The sequence below is a fragment of the Panthera uncia genome, chromosome B4 (genome assembly GCF_023721935.1).
Source record: "Panthera uncia isolate 11264 chromosome B4, Puncia_PCG_1.0, whole genome shotgun sequence".
In the NCBI taxonomy this organism is placed as follows: Eukaryota; Metazoa; Chordata; class Mammalia; order Carnivora; family Felidae; genus Panthera; species Panthera uncia.
The window spans coordinates 49,243,562-49,264,349 of NC_064809.1; positions in this window are offsets into that span (position 1 = coordinate 49,243,562).

Sequence of the window (20,788 nt, forward strand, 5' to 3'; positions counted from 1 at the left end):
AATGATTAAACTACCACCTTATTACAGTATTAGAACATTCTGAATTTGACTATATACTTCTTTTTACCAGTGTATTTTACTTTTTTCATATACTTTCATGTTATTAATTAGTACCTTTTAATTTCAGCTTTAAGAACCTTTCTCAGCATCTGTTTGTAAGGCAGGTCTAGTGGTGATGAATTCCCTCAAGTTTTGTTTGGGAAAATGATTCCATTTCATTTCTGAAGGACAGCTTTTCCAGGTAAAATATTCTTGGTTGGCAGGCTTTTTTTTTTTTTTTTTTTTCTGTCCACATTCTGAATATATCACTCCACTCTTTTCTGGTCTGAATTCTTTCTGCTGAGAAGTCCAATGATATTCTTATAGAGATTTCTTATATATGAAGATTCTTTTTCCTCTTCCTACTTTTAAAATTCTCAGTGTCTTTGATTTTCGACAGAGTAATCATGATCTGTCTTGGAAGAGATCTCTTTTGGCTGAATCTGTCTTCAGGACTTATGAGCTTTGTGAAGTTGGATGTCCCAATCTCTCCACAGATTTGGGAAGTCCTCAGCCATTATTTCTTCAAATAAGCTTTCTGGCCCATTTCCCTTCTCTTCTCTTCTCTTTTGAGACACCTATAATATATAAATAGTTTCATTTATTGGTTTCCTACAATTCACATAGGATTTCCTCACTCGTTTTCAGTTTTTTTATTCTCCTCTGACTGGATAATTTCAAATGACTGTGTTCAGATTTACAGATTCTCTCTTCTGCTTGATCAAGTCTGCCATCAATGCCCTCTGTTGCTTTATTTTTTTTTCATTTTCTTCATTGCACTCTTCAATTCCAGAATTTCTGATTGGTAACTTCTTAATGATATCTATCTCTGATACACTTCTCATTTTGATTGTATATTATTTTCCTGTTTTCATTGATTTGTCTCTGTATTTTCTTGTATCCCACTGAGCTTCATTAAACAACTATTTTGAATTCTTTATCAGGAAAATTGCAGATCTCCATTGGGGTTGGCTGCAGGAAAAATACTGTTTTTTGTTGTTGGTGGTGAAGGTGTCATGTTTCCTTATTTTTTTTATATTCTGAAGTCCTTATTGCCATCTGCACATTTGAAAAAGCAGTTACCTCCTCTAGTATATCCAGTTGCCTTTTGAAATGAAATGCCTTCTGTCATCCATCCTTGGGATGAAGCTTTCTCAGATCTTTTCTATGGATACACCTGTTTCTCATCCTTGATCCTTCTAGGGGCAAGGGTGGAGGAAATTCTTAAAATTGTATTCTTTCTCTTGATTCTTAAAAGCCTGGTTGGGAGCTGACAACTTCTCATTTGCTTTCCCTAGAATGGTGCTGAATGCTCACATTTGGGTAGTTTCTCCCAATTCTGCAAAGTTGGGCTGGCTTTCTACACATGCTCACTTGCTGTCTGCAAAGGCCAACACCCACCACTCTGGAGGGAATGCACAGGAAGCCAGCCAGGTTGTGTGTATGTTTGTATGAGGAACACAGAATGTTTGGGGTGCCCAAAGACCCCTGAGGGAGATCCACATGTGAGGCATCCCCAGTGGCTCATGGGTTGGCTTTCTGATACATTCCACAAAGTATTTGGTAGGACCCAGGTTTCTTTGGTATGTTCTAAGCACTAGCTGCTGTTTTCCACATCGGTCTGTTAGTCAGGCAGCTCACCCAGTGCTCTGGATGAGGCAAGAGAGAAGTGGGCCTCTTAGGCAGCCTCTCACACAGCTGGAAAATCCAAGTACTCTCTCACATGCTCTTACTTTCTGCTGAGGGAGAAATCACAAGCCTAGAGTGTCTCCCTTGACCCTGACCTATGCTGTTGAGGGAAGAGTGATGTGAATAAAGTGAAATTCTTCCTTTTACCCTCTTCAATGTATTGTCTCAAATTTTTTGTTCCAGTGGCATGCTGGAACTTCTTCAGCTGGACTCTTAGACTTCCACAAAATTATTCTGATCCATTGGTGATTATCAAAATCAATGTTTTGGGGAGAAAAATGGTAGAAAACTCCTATTCCACTATATTGCATATGTACTGCTGGATTGACTATATTCCTAATAATAGTTAGAAAACATTATGACTTATATATATTAAATATTTAATTCTCTTTTTAAGTATAATGGGTCAATTATAATTTTGTGTTATGACACATAATGTTTTCTGTCACTGAATTATCCTTAGAATTGGAATTTCTGGATTGAAATGTATTAACAAATATATCCAGATAGCCCTCATAGAAGTTCCATGAGTCTATACCCCAGCTTGTAATGTTAAGGGCTTTGTTTGAATATTATAAAATATTTTATCCCTTACCAAAATGATAAAAAAAGTGTATCTCATTGTCATTTTACTTTGAATTTCTTTTCATTTAATTATGCTGAACAACTACTTACATATGGAAATGGAATGTGTGGTTTCCCTTCTGGGAATTGTTTACCTACCAATTAGATGCCATCACAGAGAATTGACGGGTAAGCAACACTTTCCTGTCCTCAAGGAGGTCTTACTCATAGGTCAGAAAATTGATAGAGCAATTACAATAAATGATAGTAAGTAGTGTGCTACAAGAAAGACATGCATAGAAAATTCAGGAGAGTCTTCTAATAAAGTGATGATTAAGTGAAAAATCCAATGGATGAGTAGGAAAAACCCAAGAAAAGAGACAAACATTTTCAGACTGATATGCATCTAAATAATTTAGAATCAAGTTGAGAGCATGACATGTGAAACAAACAAAACAAAACAAAAGACAAAAAAACTATTCAGAAATGTCCGTGTGATGAGACGGGAGTCAAAGAAAAATGACAGCTGAGGCTGCAGAGAGGCCGGATCACAAAGAGAATTGTTAGCTATGTTCAAGAGTTTGAACTTTACCCTGTGGCCAGGGAATTTATTTCAAGGTTTCAGAATTTCAGTGCTTCAGTTTGGGAAGCTTATCCTTACTACCATGTGGAGAATAGCTTGGTTAGGGATGGGATCTGGACACAGGGATAATTCAAAAAATTACTGTAGTCTTCAATTGGACTATATTGTCAACATTAAAATATTGATCTCAAAATATGTCCAATACCATGTATGCTAGTTATTTGCCTATTGTCTATATTACCTTCTGATAACTGGAATTAGGGTCTACAATCTACATTTTTAGATTCTGTTAACAATTAGCTTCTTTGTTTTTTAATTTTTTCTTAATGTTTTATTTATTCTTGAGAGAGAGAGAGACAGAGCATGAGCGAGGGAGGGGCAGAGAGAAAGGGATGCATAATCTGAAGCAGACTCCAGGCTCTGAGCTGTCAACACAGAGCCCCATGTGGAGCTTGAATCCAGGAGCCATGAGATCATGACCTGAGCCGAAGTCTGACGCTCAACTGACTGAGCCACCCAGGCACCCCAGCAATTAACTTCTTGTTAAGTTATAGCAATAAGAAAAGCTAGAAACGATTTAAATAGTAGGACATGGGAAAAGGAACTGCCTTTCTTTTTTTCATTTCTTTGCAGTGTTGCTGAAGCAGCAAAGTCAGTCCTATCTCTCAGTTTCTTTTGGCACTTCCTGCCCCAGTGATAGTGTATTCTTTCAGAGTTCTGAGAAACGGCCATCCAGAGGTTTCTAGGTGTTTTCTTTTGGTTCATCTAGACTTCAGGGCAGTAGCAGATTCTTACAGTTACCAATACTTGAGTTATCTCAACATCCTTTAAAAAGTTCCATCTTCATATATCTGTGTAACAAATTACCAATAAGATATCCACCATTTAAAATGGCTAATTGCAGTTATGAGTTTCCAGAGTATTGATTACCCATTCTTATTTTTGCTTTTATATAACCTCAGTTTTAGACTCTGATGATTTTTGTTTAAGTTTTATTTCTTTATTTTGAGAGAAAGAGAGAGAGAGTGAGAAGGGCACGGACAGAGAGAAAGGGAGAGACAGAATCTCAACCAGGCTTCACACCATCAGTGCAGAGTTTGATGCACAGCTCGAATTCACAAACCTTGAGATCATGACCTGAGCCAAGATCAAAAGTCAGATGCTTAACCAACTGAGCCATCCAGGAACCCCTGGACTCTCATGATTTTAGATACTGCTTTAGAATCACTGGATTGAGGTGATTGACCTCATTATTCAAGGGGGACTTTGTTAATGATACATAATTGGGATGGAGAGAAGTTTATCTTAAATTCAAGGGATATTTCTGGTGAATTTCTTCAACTTTCATCTAATGGTAAAAGTTAATGAAAAATCAACTCAACAAAGGGGACATGTGATGGGCAAAGGAACAATGAATCATAAGTTACAACTACAGCTTTGGGACAAGTTACAAAAATATGGAGACAAACTGCCAGTTTGTCATTTGCACATACTTATAAACACTGACTAAAATTTTCCTTTCTTCTTCATTTCTCCTGCTATTTTATATAAGGATTCTTGCTAGTAGCTTTTAAATTGAGTCTTTAGGTAGTAACAGATATTCAGGTGGATTTATGTTCAAATGAAAATTGAATTAATAGCATTCCAGAGAGGATACACTGGATACAGTGACTGATGGACTTTGTATATAACATTTTTTAAAAGATGGTAACAGTTTCTTCATATAAATTAAGAATTGTACCTTATTAGGAGAAAGCATTGAGTTGTTACTGGTATTTTATGAACTTTATATAGCTTAGAAGTAAATATATTGGTTCTGAGTAACCCAAGGGGTGGATTGTGGTGACTATTTTTGTCTCAACAGCAAGCCTGCCCTCCTATACTATGTTCTGTTGGGATTGGAGAAGACAAATCTCCTGACATCTGAGTTTCTACTATATTTTTAGTGGGAAGCATTAGAGGGAGATTTATTAGTACATTGGGATTATAAGAAACACCTATCCTGTTTGTAGTTACTATTAGTAGTACTTCAGGAATAAAGATTATCTCCATTTGCAGCTGCTGGCAGGAAGCATCATACACTGTACTTTCCCAGAGGTCCAAGTGCCAAACTCCTTGGTGGACCAATCACCATGAGGATCAGGTTCCTCTCAGCTATCTAATCTTCAGTTGTGTTGTGGTCCCTGCTTTGAGCTCCTAGATTCTAGGCTAGTCATGGTGACTAGTGACTTCCTGGAGTCACTAATACCTGAATTTCTACAGCATCCTGAAGATTTCCAATTCCCTGTTTGCAATACCTAGCATGGCTTCTATTTTGTTTTATTAGAATGTGACTAATACAGATGGAAAAAGATTCCCCTCCCCTGCAAAAACAATTACTTCTCATATAATGCATAAAGGGTATGTGTGTGTACATGATTCAATGGAAATACACAAAAATATGTATTTTTTAAATATTATATCTGAAGAGTGAAATTTGGGGAGATTTTTATTATTTTATTTTCCAATATTTTCTAAATTTTCTACATAAGACATCCTTACATCCACAGTCAGGATAAAAATAAAATAGTGGTAATGTCATATTAGATCTTAGGAAGCAAAGTATTCCCTGTTTCTGGGAACTGGACATGATAGGTCATTATTTCACAAAATATATTCTATGGATCACTTGTTGGAATCATCTGGGATGCCAGTTTAGAAAAAAATGTTTCTCTCCAGACCCAATGCCTTTGGATTAGTGTTAAGAATCTGAATTTTAGCAAAGGTCCCAGGTGATTCTTCTGCATATATTGACTTTGAGCTCAACCTCCCAAGGGTTGCTTATTTCCTCCTGCTAAACAAATGCAGTTATCCTCACAAGACACATCTAACTATGGACCTGACATTTTAAGAAAAAACAAAACAGTACAATAAATGTATTACTTCCATTTAAACCATCTGTTCCTTTACTGGATGTTCTTCATGCCTTCTGTAAAACCTACTGTGTGATATGTGTGTCACCCTGCATGCTTCTGTAGGAGTCACTCATCTTTAATTTCACCATGTACTGTGGTTCTGAATGTTGAATTATTTGCATGCTAAGAGATAGCATGCATATTTTCATCAATGATTATGTCATTGTAAATACATAAATAAGTAAAATAGGACTGTAAAATTGGTTATTTTTATGAAAATGAAGTTGGATATTTGAGGAAAGGCACATAAAGTTGAGTGACTAAGAGGCTACTACCAAATCAGGTATGGGAAAGGCATCCAAAAAGAAGAGGGAGAGGAATCCTAAAATACATAACAATATTGAGGTTTGCTTCATAATTCCCTTTAAATTCTTGTTCGATGTTAAAAAATAAACTTGAGGGGCGCCTGGGTGGCTCAGTCGGTTGAGCGGCCGACTTCGGCTCAGGTCATGATCTCGCGGTCCGTGAGTTTGAGCCCCGCGTCAGGCTCTGTACTGACAGCTCAGAGCCTGGAGCCTGTTTCAGATTCTGTGTCTCCCTCTCTCTCTGCCCCTCCCCCATTCATGCTCTGTCTCTCTCTGTCTCAAAAATAAATAAGCGTTAAAAAAAATTTTAAAAAAACCTTGATATTGTACAACTTATATTATGACTATTTATAGAAAAAAAAACATGATATGAAATCCAACTAGTAGATTACAGTAAAAGAAAACTTCTGGGTTTTTATCTCAAAATATTAAAGAACAAATATATCTTCTTTAAGATTCCCTTTTCCAGTTAATAGACTATATATATGTGTGTGTGTGTGTATATATATATGTATATACACATATACACACACACATATATATATACACAAACCAGAAAGGATTCGATAAGATTTTGTAATATTTTCAAAATGATTTCAGTACCAATCAGAATCCTTGGGGCAACTTTAGAGGCTTTTTGTATGATTATGGATCTGGGGTAAATCAAGAAATCAGTTTTGGCCTGATCAGGCATAGAGAATAGAGGTAGTATCATAGTCTAAGAAACATTTTACCCTATCTTAAAATTAAATTTCAGAAGTAAATTGTTTGACTATTGGAAGACAAACAAGCACTGTGGGACTTCTTTTAATTTTTCTACCCTGTTTCAAGAATGGAAACTAGCATCTACAAATGCAAGGGTTCTTACAGATCAACTTTCAAGTTAATATACATTAATTCCTTTTTCCTTATGAAGCAATAGTGTTTTAGCATTTTCATTGTCAAACATTTCAATCCTCATAATGCACTTTATATAACATTTTTCAGAAAATTGGAAGCTTTAATGTTAATTCTTAATCTTTTAAAAATTATATTCTGAGAATGAGATAAAATATGACCAGTTAATATTTAAATGTTATATAAGTATGTTCAGAATTAAAAATAGAATGTTGTTGATTTTGGTCAATTTACTGGAACTGTTCTACAATTGGCTTTGGGATTTTAGATTAGAGAGAAACTCTAAGAAATGGATAGAGATTTTCTAATCAAGATTCATACATCTAGGGTTTTAAAAAAAGGCAAAACATCATTTAAAAATATATTAGAAAAAATATAATAAGTAGGAAATTCCTGTTGCATCATTAAAATTTTAGGAACTTAGTGAATTATTTTTGACTTTTTTTTGAGATTGTTTTATACTATTCACCAAAATAAAACTTTCTAAAAATTATGTAGGTTAGAAAATCTGCTGTGAATAGTGGAGTAAAAAGGCTCAGGAACATAATGATAAGAGGGAAAAGAGGAGACATGAAAGCAAAGTTCTCATTTAAAGAAGCCAGAAAAGAATGAGGGTGAGTGCGAATAATGATATTTTAAATATAGAGAAATACTGATGAAAAAGTGTCCACTCTACAACAAATAATCCCAATTTGAATAAAGGCAGGTAAGAATGCAGTTAAAATGGAGCTTCAATTCAAGTGTATTCACATATAAATTTTACCAAGAATGACTACATGTAAAATAAGTTAGATAATCAGTAAAGGATTTTTTAAAGAATATTGAAACTCAAATTTAATAGCTGGTAAATTCTCTGTAATCTTGCTGAGTGTGTAATTACCAACCCCATTGATGATTATATTTTATTTCCAAAATATTTCTAATTTAAACTGAGTATAACATTATTGCATCCAGTGTTATATCAAATGAAAATATCCATTTACATTCCAGCTATCATAGGACAATGAAAATGCACGTGGGAGTACCCTGATGTCTGTGATAACTCATATAGTTTATTCAGAATAGCAAAAATAATAGATGAATTTACATTTTGAATGTTTTCAATTGCCTTTGTGTTCAATGTATTTTGTTGTAGTCTAAGAGTATAAAATTGACAATTTCAGTATAATATACTAATTTATGTTGACTAAAGTATATTGAGAAAAATATATCATTTCTAAATAGGCTTCTGAACATCAGATACTATAATATTTTTTTTACTGCTTTCTAGTTTTTGTTGTATTCAATTGTAAACAAAACAATTTCTGTATCAAAATTGAAAAACGCAATTTCTCTATAAAATGAAAAGGCAATATAATTCAATTATCAACAAATTTATCCCAAATTATATAATCATAAGTATTGTCCTTTTCAAAACTTAATGAGGAATTCATGAAGAAAAGAGTTGGAGCTTATTGTTTGCAGTTATTATAATTAGCTAGGGTTTCATATACCATTTTGAATTCTGGAATCATTTTTAAGGTTTAAAATTTATTTTAAGTATAAGCAATAATGAAAAATCTTTATGCTTTGACAATGGCTTTGATTTCAAAAACCAAACATCTTTGCTATCTATGCCTGAAAAAGGAATGGTTAATAAAGGTGGTTAATAATGTTGCCAAAATGATGCATGATTGTAAGATTATGAGATGGGTATTGGCCACTAAACTTTTAAATTTATCTGAAAACTTTTATTCTTTTGAGATACAACTGCATACAATAAGCTAGATTTATTTCAAACAGTTTGCTATCTTATTGATTGATCTTATATGGTATTTAAATGTGTTAATTGGATGATTTGTTATTAATTCAAAGGGAGATTAGCTATTTAATATCTTAATTTTAGTTTCAAGATACTACAGCTGGATCTGACCATGGCGATACAAATTTTGGAATAAACATTTGGTGAGTGCAGACTAAAAATCAAATTCGGGGGCGCCTGGGTGGCTCAGTTGGTTAAGCATCTGACTCTTAATTTCTGCTCAGGTCATGATCTCATATTTCCTGAGTTGAGACCCACATCAGGCTCTACACTGCTTGGGATATTCTCTCTCTCTCTCTCTCTCAAAATAAATAAACTTACAAAATAAAATGGAAAGAAAAAGTTACTCCAATTCATTTTTCCTTTGCCAACCCATCACCTCAGCACAGATCGTTGCCTCCAGAGAAGGCATCATTTTCTAGTGTGTGTTGTGTCGCTGTCCAGGGTAGCCTTAGTTCTGCTGCCACTCCTGACAGTCATTGTTTTTGTTTCTTTGTTTCTTTGTTTGTTTGTTTTTTTACACACTCTGTATTCTGTGATCTCCATTAGCAATTAAATAAATAAAACATTCTGAATTAAAAAAAATTTATTAAAGATAACAAACAGGCTGATAAGGGATTATATTTTTCAAGATTCCATTTTCATATCACTGTAGTTTATTACATTATTATATGGTTGTTTTTTTTTTTTAAATAGGGATCAGTTCCAAGTATGGCAGTAATATAAAATAATAACATAGAGTTTGTAATTATTTGGGTATATAAAGTACGTGGAAACAAATGCTTGGAAGATGGGACAAGGACACTCTTTTTGATTCCTCCTTTCCCCTTTTTGCAATATCTTCATACATTAATATTCAGATTAGACGTTCAAAATATATGGTTATTTTCTGTTGTGCTAATAACACAATTTCTGGCAACATGTGATTTTTGGAACAATAGATACTCTAGAAATCTTTTTGTACTGCAGAGTTTGCCTAATGGTGTCTTAAGGAGACTGGGCTTCAGAATTCTTCATAACCTGTGACTGAATCCTTCTGCTGCCTCTTTGGGTGAGCTACTCTGAGACCTGTGTTTTCTCTTTTATGCAAAGAAAATATTTCCAACCCCTGTAGATAGCTTTAACTATTAAATAGGAGAGTCTTGCCATCATGCAAAGTCCAGATTAATAAAGAAGAAAAGTGAAGAAACATTTGCAATAGAGTGTGCTATGAAATAAGATAGCAGGGGTGAGTGGGACTACTCTGTATCCAAGTGTTCATTTAGTGGGTCCTTCAAGTTACAATGTTGCCTAGGGAAACAAAAGTCATCTCACTCTTTGGATATTCTTTAAGAAAGTGACTAATTAAAAAAAAAGATCTCAATTCAAATATCCCATTTTATCTATTTTCTATCCAGATACAGTACCTAACCAATCAGAAAGGATGCCTGCTAACGCACTGGGACAGAGTCATGGCGACCCTGTGCTGTGCCAGGGAATTATCCTCTGGTTCTTGCACTATGAGGAAGTTTGGGGGTCCTAGAGTAGGGTTAGGCTAGTGAGGACAGTGGCATCTAACTTACCTTGGGCTTCAAGATAGTGATCTTATTTTGAGGTATGGATGTATCTCAATAATTTAACAACTTATATGGCCACAAAAGTGTTTCCTGGCTGAGCATCAGCACTGCTTCTAATGCCAAACATCTCCCCCATTGTATCAAAGTCTCTATTCCTTTTTGGTCAGTCTTTCACTGGTTGTTGGCTATTGTAAACATGTAAAAACAATTCAATCATAATGGCATGTGACTGCAAAGTGAAACTACAAATCTGGTAAAATATGTAAGATTTCATGAAATTCCTGAAAGTGATGTTGGAGAACAACATTAATCACTGATAATGATTAACTTCATGGAGCATTGGTAACTACTAATTAATGCAGTTAAATATAGTTAATATAGATCATACATATTCATGTGGTTAAAAATATTTCTCTACTTTTTGGTGGTGGAAAACATTTTTAAAAAGAAAATCAACAAGGATTAAAGATGGGCTTTGCAAAAACTTGAATTGACAATCTAAGGATAAGGCATACTTTTGGGAAAATTGCCTTGATAGCACTTGATTTATTTTTTAAAGTTTTTATTTTAATTCCAACTTGTTAATATGGAGTGTCATATTAGTTTCAGGTGTACAATGTAGTGACTCAACACTTCCATACAGCACCTGGTGCTCATCACAACACATGCACTCCTTAATCCCTATCACCTACTTAACCCATCTCCCAGCCAGCTCCCCTCTGGTGACCATCAGTTTGTTCTCCAAAGTTAAGAGGCTCTTTCTTGGTTTCCTTCTCTCTCTCTTTTCTTTCCCCTTTGTTCATGTGTTTTGTTTCTTAAATTGTACATATGCACTTATTTTTATGATCATGTTGTAAAAATTATGTTGTCTTTATAATTGTGATAGGTAATCATTATAATTATGTTTCAAGGTTAGATTCCCATTATTATGTTAGAAAAGTTAGATATGAAGTCAAAGCTAATTTCTTTATTGTCATTTATTTCATTCTTCACCCATCTTAAGAAAAGGAATATAGTTGTAAGTTAATTTTGTTAAATATCAAATAAAATAGACATTCATAATTTTAAATTTTATTTTTCAAGATAATTTCTTATGAAAACGTTTGTCAGTAGTTTCTGTAATTTTTATAGGAACAATTTTATGAAGCTTTTGTAGAAGTATAACATGCAGAGAATTAAGGTACACAGATAATAAATGTATAAGTCAGTTAAATTTTACAGCATTTTCTATAATTTTTTAACATTTTTTGAAATGAATTTAACTGGTTGTACAGTTTATTATTAAACTCCATAAGAGAGTTACCAACACCAGACTTGAGGATGGTCAGACTTCACAGAAGTCATAAGATCTGGAAGCTGAAGAATAAATTTGAGAATCAGTCACATATAATGCAAGTACCACTTTTCCTCCCTTTTCCTCGCTATTCAATTGGTGATCTTCTAATATATTTGCATGTGGTCTTTGTGGTTGCTTCTCCCCCTCTCAACCATTTGCGGGTCATATATTTACTGTTCATCGGGTTGGAAACTCATAGACTAAAAGTATGGTTTTACTTAAGTAGAAGTAAAGTACCTTAAGATTGTACTTACTACTTCTGCAAGACACTAAGTGGTAGCTGAACTTGGGGTAGGCTGCAATTCCGATTATATCCCTGCGTTTTGTTTTCCTCCTCAACTTCTCTAACAAAATCATACTGTCACACCAGGGTTATAGGAACCCATATATAGGGTAAGTGAGTGCATGAAAAACAGTCCCACTGTTTGAGGCTACACAGCGTCTCTATATCATAGGTTATTATGGAGTCAACTAATTACTACATATTAGTATATTACATATACAGATTTGAAGTGTCTGTCACATATCACGTGCTCAATACAGTTTAGTTATTTTTTTAGTTTAGCTATTAGTATATGAGTAAATAGTGAATTTTCTGAAACTTCATTTTCTTATCAGCAAAATGAAAATACTAATATCTACTTTGTTGTAGATAAAATTTAAAATGCTGTTTCATGTAGATAAAAGTGCCTAGGACCCATGTGAGATGGGTGAAGACTCAGCTATGTCTCTCCCTCAATGTTGTAAGGTTAAGTAATGTTCCCCTTGAACCCAGTTGCCATTTTAGGGAATAGAGAGTGGCAGAGTGACAAATAGCCATTGTAGGGAGTTGATCTTTGAGCTGACTGACTGCCGAAAAGGTTCTGAAATAATTTGAAAAAAAAATTTATTGGAATATGAATAAGCCACCTTTAATTCGCAAATATAAGTTCCTTCCATCTAATGTGTAAGACAGGCATTTAAAAAGAATCATAATAACAGATAGTAAGAACTCTAAAGTTTTGTCAGTCTGAGAAAGAAAAATATCATATGATGTCAGTCATATGTGGAATTTAAGAAATACAACAGATGAACATAGGGGAAGGGAAGGAAAAATATGATAAAAACAGAGAGGGAGGCAAACCATAAGCAACTTTTAAATACAGAGAACAATTGATGGTTTCTCAAGGAATGTGAGTGGGGGATGGGCTAAATGGGTGAAGGATATTAAGGAGGGCACTTGTTGGGATAAGCACTGGGTATTATATGTAAATGATGAGTCATTGGGTTCTACTCCTGAAACCAAAAGTATACTGTATGTTAACTAACTTGAATTTAAATAAATACTTAAAAAATAAAGTTTTGCTAACCTTAATTGCAACATGTAAACTTTGACTTCCCTGTTAGAACAATACTTATGGAACTGATAAATTTCTAAAAGTAAACATTTCTTGTGTTTTTTTATTTTTTCTTACACAATATATAATAGTCATGTCCTTTAACAATTCAATATTATTACTTGGTTTACATCTTTGGAAGTGTGAATTTCTATTAGCACATTCCTTGAAAAACAACAAAAGGATATGTAACAGTTGTTGGATAGCACAATTTTGATTAATTTTTATTCTTCCCTGTCTTCATGGTGCCATATGAGTTTCACTTTTAATTGCACAGAATCTTGCTAGGGTTAAGGCTACATGTTTGACACTTAACAAATGTTTTTTCCCAGTCATTTTTGTTGTTGTTGTTTGGTTAAATGCTTTGGGTCTGCTTGTACTTTTACACTCTGCAAGGGACATAGTAAATCTATATGTGATAACTTCCAGGTTGAAACATGCAGACGGCATCAATAAAAGGATGCTGTGTCATCTGTAAATTAAGCAGCAATTGGCCTCAGCCATTACTCATTTAAGTATAGCATTTTATCATTCTCTTTGATATTAAAGGATGTTCATATGCTTATAATTGACAGGAAGGTTTAATTTGTGCTGGTTATGGTGCAATAAGCAAAGCAATGAATACAGTCTGATTTTTTTTTTAATTGGAGTATGGACTTTGCTTAGTTACAAATATAAGGAGTTGCTGAGATTACAAAATTCCCTCTGATAGAAGAGAATTATTTCTTTGAGCTCCACTAAATTTCTTAAAGTGTTCATTGAGGAAGAATTATGCTTCATTGAAATAAGGCAGTCTTTCTAAAGAAATAATAAATTAATTTGTTATTTCACACCTAACACTAGAAATTGCAAAGATTGTGCTATTACAGAAAGGACCATTTTTTTTTTCTTTTCTTTTTATTTTTACCTCTACCAAATGCCTACCTGAAATTTATATTAATGACCATGTGTAGTTTCTAGGAGCTATTGTCCATAAATCCAAAAAGATGTTTTGAAATATATGTGGAGAAAACAAAACCAAAACCAAAACAACAACAAATGGGTCTTTACTCCTATCAAGCTTGAAGGGAAAGAAGGGACAAGACTCAATAGAAAGACTGCTGGAATTTATGTTGTTGAGGTTGTAGTTTGTACTGTAGGAAAGAATATAGTCCAGTGCAAAAAACATTTGAATAGGAGACAGGGAATAGAGGTATCCTCTCTGCTCTGCCATCCTCTAGCCTATGTGACCTTTGTTGAGTTCACCAAATGGAGGTTCAGTTTTCTCATCTGTAAGATGCCCTGCCTACCTTTAGAACATCCTCTGATTCTTTAAGACAATAAATCAAAGTAAAGTAAAAATATTAGAGGATAGAGAATTGCCTCTATTCAATAATTAAAACAGCACCTCCCAGAGAGATACTGTATTTTTTTTTTTTGCTATCTAGTAATATCCCTTCTTGCATTTTTGAGCTTTCAGAAGACAGTGACTGATTGGATATAAATATTCTACTAGTTTCAGGAACTTCAGAAACATACAACAAACTAGGGCATGAACACATATGAGAACATAAAAAATCCCAAAATAAATTTAGTATTCTACCCCAAAACCAGGAGAATAGTTAATTTTTCAGTTTGAAACACCCTTCAAACATGACTTGACTAATAGGAAAGTATGTTTTGTAGCACAGTATTAAGAGTATAGCAATATTTTTATTACAAATTGATTGGAAGCTAGAAATATATTTAAGAAGGATGTACCTAGAGTACCTTCCCATATTGAATTTAGTAGGCCAGGAGTCACATAATGAATTGGGTACAAAAAATTATTTGTGTGATCTTTACATTTATATGTAAAGTTAACACTAAAATACTGCTATGTGTGAAATATTCTTTAAAAATAATGTGCTTCATTAAAAATCACATCTTTACTTACCCTGAATTCAAGTAAGTAGATTTATGATAGAATATCATTACCCAAAATATAAAATTATTTCATAAGAATTAAAGAGAAAAGTGCAATAGAAACTCAACTGAGTTAAAGTCTTTTACTTTGAGAAAACAAAATTTGTTTAGATTTATAGGACATGAATATGAAATGTATTACTTTTAACTATCAATAGTAGCAGCTATATTTTTTAAATTAATATTTAGAAATTTTTCATGAGACATCATAGGGTCTGCTGTTGAGAACATTTCATTGCATTAGCATCCTAAACACATTGAGAAGGAGGGGAGAAGATAAATATATTTCATTAAAATTTTTTGACAATGAAAATGTTTTTAATCAGAAAATCCAGTTAATCATAATGCTTGAATTCCTTGAATTCCTTGAATGCTTGAATTCTAATAACATGAGAAAATAATATACTGCAGAAAGTAGTTCTGTCTTTCATTACAGATATTTTTCTCTTTTTCTCAAACCACCCTCAATTTCCACAAAAGTTTCTGCCACGTGGTACATATTTAAGTAATGGTAGTTATGACTGTTTAACAATATAATAATATGATTTTAATATCCAGGGCTCAATAAGTATTTGTTGAGAATGAGTAAATTAAAACTAAGATTTTATATTGTTTATAAAATTATGTTCAATTTTGTTTTATACTTACCAAAATAAAAGCCCCCAAGTGTCCCAGATTTGATATTCTCTGCTTTACATCTCTAGTTTTAACGATTAACTTTCCAATAAGTTTATGATTGTAACTATTGCTAGTTCTACTGTAGGAAGACACATCCTCAAATAGTTACTCATACAAATTTTGAAATGCTCTCACCTTTATGTAGATTATAACTTCATCATTCTTTTTAAACACCAAGTGTCTTTTGGTTATTCTTCTAAAACATAATTATTCTGGCAGAGAATGAAATAATATGTAATATTGGGCTTAGGATCCATTTTATATATATAAATTGGATTTCTAGGAGATATAACTATATATATATAATATATATATATATTTTATATATGTATATATAATAATGCTATTTTATATCACTGTGTCTTGAAAGGAAAGGCAATTTTTTTTAATCTAAAAGATAAATTAATAAACAGCACATGCTATGTAAAGCAGTCAATTAACAGATTGAGCAAATGTGTGCATATTAGTAGAGCCATTTTATACTGTTATAAATACCGGTCATTGATATACAAGAAATCATGGTCTTTTAATGACTTAGCTGCAGGTAGAGTGCAAATTAGAAGCTTTTGAAAGATTCATTAACCATTTGACCTATTAAGTAACTTTTAGTTCACTAAAGAAATTACTAGAAGTTGAGAAGGTTTTTGATTATATAAAGAACACATTTTATGTGTTATATATATGTCATGCAAGAAACAGATCTACAGCACTTATGTCTTCATTATTTTAAGTAACTGGAATGGTATTTTTAAAAGATTCAACTTCAGCTGCATTAAGTCCACAGAAATCCTTGAATAGTTACTTAAATAGATTCATGCAGTCTCACAATAGAGTCAGAGCCTGAACCTGACTAAGAATGTCCAATATTCTGAGAATTCCCTTCTCCTCTTTTCTTATTCCTAAATCCCAAGCCCTTTGATCTCTTTTGAAGTTATCCTCAATCATTCCAAGCAAAAAATCCAATTGACATAATAAAATCAGAAAGAGTTGGATTTGGGCCACCTGGGTGGCACAGTTGGTTAAGTGTCTAGCTCTTGGTTTCAGCTCAGGTCATGATCTCATGGTTTGTGAGTTCAAGCCCTGCATCAGGCTCTGCACTGCCTGCTTGGGATTCTCTCTTTTCCTCTCTCGCTCTGCCTCTCCCCTGCTATCTCTCTCTCTCTCTCTCTCACTCCCTCTCTCTCAAAATAAATAAACTTAAAAAAAAGAGAAAGAGTTGGATCCTATTTCTTATTCTCCAATAACTTGCCATGTGACTTTTTACAGTTATTAAACTTCTCTCATCTTAATTTCTTCATAAATAAAGACTAATGTTTATTCCTAGTATAGTTATGAATATTAAACTCTATAAAGTATATGGCATATAACAGGCACTGAAAAATATTGTGGACCTTTCCATTGTGCCACATTTCATATCCACTTCCTTTGTGATATTTACTATACTTTACTGTAATTGTATTTTTTGTTTTAATGTTATTTTGCAACCTAATAGGTTCTCTTAAAAATCTTTGAATCCTCAATGTTTAGGAATAGCATAAATAGCTAGTATATCTTTCTTTCTACTTTCTGTCTTTCTTTATTTCTTTTCTCTCTGTCTCTTTCTCTCTCTCTGTCTCTTTCTCTACACATGCATATACACACAGACCTTTGTTCTTGTTGAATAGATAAATGATAACAATTAATTGGCAACTATAGAAGTTAAAGTTTCTCTTGGAGCAATTAAACCATTAAATGAAATAGTATATTAGGAACATGCATGACATAGTAAGTACTCTAAAAAGTCTTAGCTATATTTTTATATAAAATATATAAAAATATATTTACATATATATATTATATATAATATATATTTACATATACATATATATGTATGTATATATGTATATATACATATACATATAATTTACACATATATATTATATATATATGTAAATATATTTTTATATATTTTATATAAAAATATAGCTAAGACTTTTTTACAGCTAAGACTTTTTGGACTTATTAAATAAGACAAAATATATTTTTTGCCTTAAGACAACATATTTTTATATAGCTAGGACTATATAAATAGTCTATATAGCTAGTTTATATAGTCTATATAGCTAAGACTATCCTTGGGGTACCTGGGTGGATCAGTTGGTTAAGCAACAGACTCTTGATTTTGGCTCAGGTTACACCATTTATGAATTTAAGCCCTGCATCAGGTTCCATGCTGACAGTGTGGAGCCTGCTTGGGATTCTGTCTCCCTCACTCTTTGCCACTCCCTGCACTTGTGCGCAAGCTTGCTCTCTCTCTCTCTCTTTCAAAATAAATGAATAAACTTAAAAAAATAAACTAAAAAATTGATCTCCCCTCAACCTCAAAAAGGCCATATGCAAAATACCCACAGCTAGGATTATCCTCCATGGGGAAGACCTGAGCTTTCCTCAACAGTGAAGAACAAGACAGGATGTCCATTCTCACCATTGCTATTTAACATAGTACTGGAAGTCTTAGCCTTAGCAATCAGACAAAAAAAAAAAAAAAAAAAAAAAAAAAAAAAAGAGAGAGAGAGAGAAAGAAAGAAAGAAAGAAAGAAAGAAAATGCATCCAAATCAGCATGAAAGAATTCAATAGATGACATGATACTCTATGTAGAAAACCTAAAAGACCACCAAAAGATTGCCAGAACTAATATATGAATTTAGCAAAGCTGTAGGATATAAAATCAGTGTGCAGAAATCTGTTGCATTTCTTTACATCGATAATAAAGTAGCAGAAAAAAAATCAAGGAATTGGTCCCATTTAAATTGCACTAAAAACAATAAGCTACCTAGGAATAAAACTAACCAAAGAGGTAAAAGATCTCTATTCTGAAAACTCTAAAACATTTATGAAAGAAATTGAAGATGACACAAATAAATGGAAAAACATTCCATGCTCATGGATTGGAAGAACAAATATTGTTAAAATATCTATACTACCCAAAGCAATCTGCATATTTAATGCAAAGTTTATGAAAATACAACCAACATTTTTCACAGAGCTAGAACAAACAATCCTAAAATTTGTATGGAACCACAAAAGACCCCAAATAGCCAAAGTAATCCTGAAAAAGAAAAGCAAAGCTGAAGGCATCACAATTCTAGACTTCAGGCTGTATTACAAAGCTGTAGTCATCAAGACAGTATAGTCCTGGCACAAAAACTGACACATGGATTATGGAACAGAATAGAAAACCCAGAAATGGATCCACCACTTTATGGTCAACTAATCTTCAATAAAGTAGAAAAGAATATCCAATGGAAAAAAGATAGTCTCTTTAGCAGATGGTGCTGAGAGAATTGGATGGCAACATGCAGAAGAATGAAACTGGGTCACTTTCTTACACCATACACAAAAATAATTTCAAAATGGTTGAAAAGACCTAAACATGAGACAGGAAACCATCAAAATCCTAGAGGAGCACACAGGCTGCAACTTGTTTAAACTTGGCTGGAGCAACTTCTTACTAGACACACCTCCTGAAGCAAGGGAAACAAAAGCAACAAAACTAAAAGACAATTTATGGGAGAAGATATTTGCAAATGACATATCTGTTAAAGGGTTAGTTCCACAGTCTATAAAGAACCTATCAAACTCAACTCCCAAAACAGAAATAATTCAGTTAAAAAATGGGCAGATGACATGAATAGATTTTTTTTTTCCAAAAAAGCCATCCAGATGGCTAACAGACACATGAAAAAAATGCTCAGCATCACTCGTCATCAGGAAAATATAAATCAAACCACATTGGGAAACCACCTCACACCTGTCAGTATGGCTAAAGTTAATAACACAAGAAACAACAGGTGTTGGCGAGGATGTGAAGAAAGGGGAACCCTCTTGCACTGTTGGTGGGAACGCAAACTGGTGCAGCCACTCTGGAAATCAGTATGGGGGTTCCTTAAAAATTAAAAATAGAACCACCCTATGACCCAAAAATTGCAGTACTAGGTATTTACCCAAAAGATAAAAAATACAGATTTGAAGGGGTACATGTATCCCATAATTTATAGCAGCATTATCAACAGTAGCCAAACTATGGAGAGAGCCAAATGTCAACTGATGAATGGTTACAGAAGATATATGTGTGTGTGTGTGTGTGTGTGTGTGTGTGTGTATATGTATACACATACACATACATATACACATATGTATATACACATACACATACACATATATACACATATATGACATATATAAACACACATATATACATATATGAATATATATGAATGTATATATGAATACAATGGAATGTGTGGAATATATTCCATCAAAAAGAATGAAATCTTGCCATTTGCAATGACGTGGATGGAACTAGAGCGTATTATGCTAAGCAAAATAAGTTAGAAAGATGCATGCCATATGATTTCACTCATAGGTGGAATTTAATAAAATAAATGAGCATAAGATAAAAACAGAGAGGAAGGCAAACCATAAGAGACTTAAATATAGAGAATAAACAGGGTTGCTGGACAGGAGGTGGGTGGAAGGATGGGCTAAATGGATGATGGGCATTAAGGAGGGCACTTGTCAGGATAAGTACTGGGTGTTATATGTAAGTCATGAATCACTAAATTCTACTCCTAAAACCAATATTGCACTATATGTTAGCTAACTTGAATTTAAATAAAATCTTGGAAGAAAATAAAAAAGAAATGAGAAATACTTGGTTCAAAAAAAAGAATGAAATCTTGCCATTTGCAAGGATGTGGATGGAACTAGAGTATATTATGCTAAGCAAAATAAGTCAAAGAAAGACATATACTGTATGGTTTCACTCATACGTGTAATTTAAGAAACAAAAAATATGACCATATATATGTTCAGGGGAGGCAAAGGAAAAAAGTAGAGGGAAACACACCATAAAAGACTCTTAAAGATAGAGAACAAACTAAGGGTTGATGGAGAGAAGTGGATTGGTAAATGGGTGATGGGTACTAAGGAGGGCACTTGTTACAATGAGCACTGGGTGTTGATGTAAGCAATGAATCACTGAATTCTACTCGTGAAACCAATATTTCACTGTATGTTAACTAAC